Consider the following 7,092-nt stretch of genomic DNA (forward strand, 5'->3'; position numbering starts at 1 on the left):
AGGAGAGATTCTTTGTCATATGCATAGGTGACTAGGTAATGCCACATCCCCTTACCCGGATATGTGCCATTTTGCATTCCCACCAAAAATGGTTGAGGCTGTTTCCCCACACTCTCAGCAACAAAATGTGTTGCAAGACTTGTAAGTTTTTGCCAGTCTGATCGGTGAGAAATGGTATCATGATATAGTTTCAATTGCATTTATTTCATTATAAGTGAGACTGACATCTTTTCACATATTTTAGGGCCATTTGCTTCTCTCTTTCTGAGACGCCTCTGTTCATGTTTGTTGCCTTTTGATTGTTGGCCTTTTTCTTCTCTGTATCAGTTCTTTATATATTAACCTTTTAGTTGTAATGCCAGTTCCCTTTGTTTATTTGTTTGTTTTTGTTTGTCATCTGTGTTTTTACTTTGTAGAAATTTAAAAAAATTTTTTTTATTCTTACATAGTTAAATGTATCAGTCTTTTCCCTTATTGCTTCTGGATTTGAGTTATAGGAAAGTTGTCTTCTCTTCCAGGTTATAAGGGAACTTTACCATGTTTTCTTTAATAATTAAAACGTTTGCCTTTTTTAAGGTTTTTTTTATTGTGGTAAAATACCTACATATATAACATAAAATTTGCCATCTTAACCAATTTTAAGTGTACAATTCAGCAGCATTAATAATATTCACAGTGGTGTGTAACCATTACCACTGTCCATTTCCAAGACTTCTTCATGGTCCCTAACAGAAACTCTGTGCCCGTTATGCAGTAATTCTGCATTCCTCTCTTCTCCCAGTCCCTTAATGTATCAAAACTTCATTCCTTTCTTTTCTTTTTTTTTTTTTTTTTTGTGGTACGCGGGCCTCTCACTGTTGTGGCTTCTCCCGGACCGGGGCACGACCCCGTGTCCCCTGCATTGGCAGGCGGACTCTCAACCACTGTGCCACCAGGGAAGCCCTCATTCCTTTTTACGGCTAATTAATATTCCGTTGTACGTATATACCACATTTTGTTCAGACATTCATCTGTTGATGGACATCTGGATTATTTCCACCTCTTGGCTATTGTGAGTAATGCCTCAACCACCAAATCCTTTTCTACAGCAGCTGTACTGTTTTACATTTCCACCAGCAATATTCTGGTGTTCTAATTTCTCCACATCCCTGTCAACACTTATTATCTTTGTTTTTTTAAATAATAGGTATTCTGATGTGTATAAAGTGGTATCTCATTGGGACTAGTGATGTTGAGCATCTTTTTCATGTGCTTATTGTCTACTCATATTTCTTCTTTGGAGAAATGTCTGTTCACATCCTTTGCCCAGTTTTGAATTGGTTTGTTTTCCCTGCTGTTTTTGAGTTGTATTTTTCTTGATTCATCATTTGCTTGATAGCTGTAAACCTTTGACTACTTTCCAGAGTTCTAACTTGGTTCTAATGGTTTCTGCTTCTTCTTCAATGTTTCTGTGGGGACAGGAGCTTGGAGCTGCCTATTCTTTCATTTTGCTGACATCACCCTCAGGTTCAATTTTTAAATTTTAGATCTTGGATATATCTGGAATTTATCTTGGTAATGGTGATTCCATATGACTGTTGAATTTATTTAAAAGTCCATCTTTTCCTGATTTTTTAAGATCTAATAGTATGGACTCCTCATGGGTTTTTGTTGTATTCAATGAGCTATAATCCATTAGTATCATTATTTACTTTGATGTTCCATTTCCCAGACTTGTCCAGTGGGAACCCCTTCAGGTGGCTTCAGTGTCCTTTTGATATGTCTTCATCATTCACTGAACACCATCTTACTTTCTGGTGCAAGATATTTCGGGCTCATTTGTTCTTTCTCTGTCCAACCCTGGAATCAGTCTTTTCTCTAAGGAGCCATAATTCCTTTTCTTGGAAAATTTTAGTTAGAAGCCAAGATGTAGGCTTTTGGTATGCTTATTGCTTCTAGTCTGTCATTGCTTCCAGGACCTCTCAAAGGGCAGATGGGGGCTTCCCTGGTGGCGCAGTGGTTGAGAGTCCACGTGCCGATGCAGGGGACACGGGTTCACACCCAGGTCCGGGAAGATCCCACATGCCGTGGAGCGGCTGGGCCCATGAGCCATGGCCGCTGAGCCTGCGCGTCCGGAGCCTGTGCTCCGCAACGGAAGAGGCCACAACAGTGAGAGGCCCATGTACCCCAAAAAAAAAAAAAAAAAGGGCAGATGGCTTGGGCTCTTTTAAACATCGATTTGTTTCCTTATTTCTTATATTATTTTTGTTGTAAGGGCAAAAGAGTATTGCAGAAAGTTTGGGAAAGAGAGAAAATAATCCACAATTTTTTATCCCCCCCCCCGAACAATAACTATTTTCACTCTGGCTTCTCTCCATTTTTTAAAAAATTGATTAATTAATTTATTTTTGGCTGCGTTGGGTCTTTGTTGCTGTGCGTGGGCTTTTTCTAGTTGCAGCGAGTGAGGACTACTCTTAGTTGTGGTGCGTGGGCTTCTCATTGAGGTGGCTCCTCTTGTTTTTTTTAAATACTTCTCTTTCCACTGTTTCTTATTAATGTACAAAATATACAAAACCAAAAGAAAAAAGAAAATACTCATCCTCAAATCCATTGTGGCTCTAACCCAAGACCCTGCACAAAACCCAACCAATCCACTGTTTTCATAGAAAACAACCGATGCTGAGACAGGTGAAGGAGAGGGCTGGGAGAGCGCAGGTCATCTTATCGAATCCACCCAGGAAGGCACCTGGTGGGGATTCAGAGGTGGCTGACAGGTCAAGGGAGCTGGAGGCCTCACACCCACAAGGTTCCAGATGGGGGCCAGGAGCGCGCTAACTCCCAGAGGCAGTGCATGTAGTGTGACTGGCATGCCCAGCACACCGGGCTTCAGTTGAAAAGCTGGTCTCACTGAAGTGTTTTAATTTCCAGAATGAGCTGCAGGCAAGGGTGGACCACCACCAGTGGCCTCACCTATGCCAGCTAAAACTTTTCACCGGATGCCGATGTGAATTTGCCATCATTGAACCTAGCATACCCATGATGCAAACCTGGGTGTTCACGGAAGATTGCAACGTCTTACTTGAGAAAGGACTCAATGTAAAGCCTGTGTCAGGGGAGGAGTGGGGATGATGTATTCCAGAACTCAAATCCAGCCTGATTGAGTCCTGTCAGTGCAGTGGGATACACAATACCCCTTTTACCATCTCCCCACCCCATGAGGAAGCATGAATTTGGCGGGGATGATTTCATAAGTGCAGCTGATCCCGTGTCAGAGTTCTGTGTGCATGTGGAGGACCCACAAGAGGAGAGTAGAGGTGTTCTCCAGGATAACCAGCTTCATTTAGGTTCTCAGGCATAAAGGGTAATACCGGAGAGGCGCTTGGCATAAAGGGCAAATCTCCTCAAAAAGTGAAGCCAACCGGGTCTCCTCTTCAGCAGTCCAGGGTACAGAATGTGTCCAGTCTCTCTCCTCCCCATACTGGAGGAAAATATGTACATCAATGCACACCAGTGATCAGAAAACCTCCAGGAACCCAGGCAGGTGGGCACTGAGGGGGCCGGCTCCTCATCAGCTGGGGAAAGGGGAAAATGGGCCTCACAGAAGCCATAAAAGGGTGGAAGGAGCAAGGCTGCAGTTCACAGGAGTGTGGGCAGGGCGGGCAGGTGGTCCCTAGGGCAGGGGGGGCCCATGGACACCCGGGTGGTAGAAGGCACAGTTGTTCTCATAGCGGCAGTTACCCTCTTCATGAAATGTCGACAAACAGGGCGATTTGACATGTCTCCTCCATGGCTGTGGCCTCCATCATGCCCTCGGTGGCCCCCTCCGCCATGCCCAGCGCCATCATGGCCACGGTGCTCATGAGGGGGTGGCCCTCGGTGGTCGTGGCCTCGGTGACCAGGGCCATCATGAGGCCAGTGGCCATGGGGCCCCCCATGTCCAGGGCCTTCATGGGGCCAATGTCCACCACCAGCACCCATTCCTCCACCAGGGCCTTCATGAGGACGATGGCCACTGCCACCACCCATGCCACCGCCACCAGGGCCTTCGTGGGGGCGATGCCCACCGCCCATGCCACTGCCAGGGCCTTCATGGGGACGATGTCCGCTGCCACTGCTCATGCCGCCACCAGGGCCTTCATGGGGACGATGCCCGCCACCTCCGACCATGCCCCCACCAGGGCCCCCTCGTCCATTTGGAGGTCCTCCTCCAGAGCGACCTCCTCTGGCCCCTCGGAATGGAGGAGGAGGTGGTCCACTCCCGCCTCGGCCACCACGGCCTCTATGGTATGGCACCGGACCTCGTCCCCCACGCATTGGGCCACCCCACATGGGGTCACCTGGGCCATCCCAGAAGGGATCACCCCCCCAGGGAGGGGGTGGGGGACCCAGGAGATGTGGACCCACTGGCCCACCAGGACCCCCAGGGCCCCCATGGGGACCTGGCATAGGTCCGCCAGGCCCAGGGGGGAAGTGCTGCATGCCCTTGGGGCCCCCAGGGCCTCCCGGTGGGAAACCATTGGCTATGGGACCAGGGCCTAAGAGTCCATGAGGCACCGGCATCTCCTTGATCTTGTCTGAATAGTCTGGTTGCTTCAGCAGTTCCTCTGAGGGATGACTGTTAGGGCTACCCATGATGAAGGTGAGGATCTCCTGCACATTGATGCCTCCTCCTCCAGGACCCTGGGGGCTCTTCCCGGCACCCATGCTTCTCATAAGATTGGCCAGAACAGGAGGCAACTTGGAACCGCCCGCCCCATCGGGTGAGCCGCCGGTTCCCCCAGGCTCCAGGGTCTCAACATATGGGGTCTCATCCATGGAACATTCCTCATCTAGGGGGATGAGTTTGGGGAGGATAGGCTCATAGGGCTCAGGATCAGGCTCGTGAGGACTTTCCTTGCTCAGGAAGAGCTCCTGAAGGATCCCCTTCTCCCGCTCAGCCTGGATGTACCGCTCCTGGCTGTTGCTTCCAGGGGTGACAAGAGGCGAGGGCAGCACCAGGGGCCGGGGGCACACCCAGGGCACCTTCTCCTCCATGTTGTCGTGGCTCAGACGCCGGGCCGTCTCAAACTCGCGTCGGTCTGACAGTATCTCTCGCTTAGCTGCCTCGCCAAAGTCCTTGATCTTATTCACATTCACTCGTTCAGTTGCATCCAGTTCAAAATAGAAATGCTCGCCCAGTTTGCCCTCCTCAGGCCAGGTCACAGCTTTCCTCTTCCTGCCTTTCCGGGTCAGCTGGCTAGGATATCCGGGACTCTCCACTGGCTTTGCATCCAGAGCTCCTGGCTCCAAAGAGGCAGTATCCATGAGCTCTGGGACTTCAACAGGGGGAACTGGGGTCCCTGGACGTTCTGTGTCCATAGCCTCAGAAGGAGGTGCTGGCTCTGGGGAAGAAGGTTTGGCTGTGCTCGGTTCTGTGCTCGTTTTCCCTTCAAATGGGCTTGGCTTGGCAGCTGTGGCTGACAGCACCTCCTTCTTCTTCTTAATTTTGATGCCTGGAACAGGGGCTGAATTGAGCGCATACAGAAAGCCCAGGCCCTCCACAGGCTGTGGCGGGATGATCTTCACTTTGATCTCTTTGGTGGCATTGGGTGTTGTGTTGAGTGGCTTGTATTTCTTCTCTGCACGGGGCACAGCAACTCCTGCGGCAGCTGTGGAACTCTGACGCTTGAGGGGGATGGGTTTAAGGTTGTACTTGTCAGAAACCACCACTGCACTGGCATTCTTCTTCACAGGCCCCAAAGACGGGGTCTCCAGCTCTAGTCCGGTAGAGCGGAACTTGGCGTGACTGGGCGCCGTGGTTCGGAGGGACTTGGGCTTCTCCCTCTTCTTCTCCGGGGCCTCCTCGGCCCGAGTCTCAGCCTTCACCTCAGTCAACGGTCGCTCACGAGGGGTGGTTCGACTCTTTCCCTCTTCTTTCCGTTTCTTCTTAGCTTTCTCAGCAGGCCGGGTACTGCTCTGGGAGCGGATCACTGCCATCCAGTCGCTGACAAGGACTGAGGCCAGTTTCCGGAGCTCTTCATTCTCACTTGACTTGCTCAGCTGCTTCACCAGTTTGGCTGTGTTGTTCTGCTTGAGATGGTCAACAGTGAGTGGTAGGTGCTGCAGGGTCAGGAGAATTTGCTGCAGGAGGGGAATGTTGTTGGTTGTCTTTGAATATGTCAGCCAATTGTTAAGAAGCTTGTAACCACCACCATCAATAAACTTGACCAATATTTCTGGTGAACGGGTCTGCAGGAGAATGTTCAAGTAAGTGCATCGGCTCACCATCTTTCGTGCTGCCTTCATCAGACTGAAGATCTTCGAAATCCCATCCACACTCTTGACTTCCCCATCTCGGTTAAGGAAGCTATCCAGGCCCTTGAGAAGCTCTTTGGGGTCTATGGGACCCGAACCCATGATCGAGGTTTTTACCCACCTCGGGCTCACGGGGAGAGGGGGTTAAAATTTTGGAGAAAAAAAATAAAACAACCAACGAGGACCCAAAACTCAATTATTTGGGGGGCCTCATTGGATCAAAAAGTCTCCTTAAAAAAAATAAAGGCCAACTCAGTATTCATTCCCCCCCCCACCCAACTCCATGTAGGGAGGGGGGGGGTCTTAGAAAAAAAGTTCTGAGTGGATTAAAAAAAGGAAACGCTGGATGAGTGAATTTGGGTGGGTTTGGGAAGGGAGGGTGGTTGATTATTCTTGAAGTTATGTGGTGACGGTCCTTCGGCCACAGATTTCAAGTCCCAGGCAGCGTGGGCTGGTGGGGGTGGGCAAGAGAGGTGGGAAGGGCCGGAAGACACAAGTGGTTGCGCTGGTGGCTGCTGTTTTCCCTTCCCCCCTCTCTCGGGATGCTTTCAAGGGCTTAGATGTTGCTGCGGCTTGTTTCTTTTCTCCTCGTGGCCGGCCCGTCTTTCTCCGAGAAAATTCAAACCCTTCGCTCAGCCTCTTCCCCCGGGCACCCTCTTCCGCCTCCTTCCTGGCCTCCGAACGCGTGCGCTTGACCTAGCGGCCTAGCACCTCCCTTTCCTCTGCTTCCACCACTTCCGCCGTCGAGATCATTTCTCACCAACGGTTGGTAGAATCGGACCGGTGCCTGCGCAGTGAGAGAGGATCGCGGTCAAACTC

General features: G+C 50.2%; 1 pseudogene across 1 annotated transcript; it reads right to left on the minus strand.

Annotated features, from left to right (window-relative positions):
- Positions 1–1,704: 1,704 nt before the first annotated feature.
- On the minus strand, positions 1,705–6,701 carry LOC309815228 (serine/threonine-protein phosphatase 1 regulatory subunit 10-like; annotated as a pseudogene). The gene has a single exon. The product of its transcript is annotated as a serine/threonine-protein phosphatase 1 regulatory subunit 10-like (transcript).
- Positions 6,702–7,092: the final 391 nt, after the last annotated feature.

The sequence above is a fragment of the Mesoplodon mirus genome (genome assembly GCF_964341445.2).
Source record: "Mesoplodon mirus genome assembly, chromosome: 14".
Lineage (NCBI taxonomy): Eukaryota > Metazoa > Chordata > Mammalia > Artiodactyla > Ziphiidae > Mesoplodon > Mesoplodon mirus.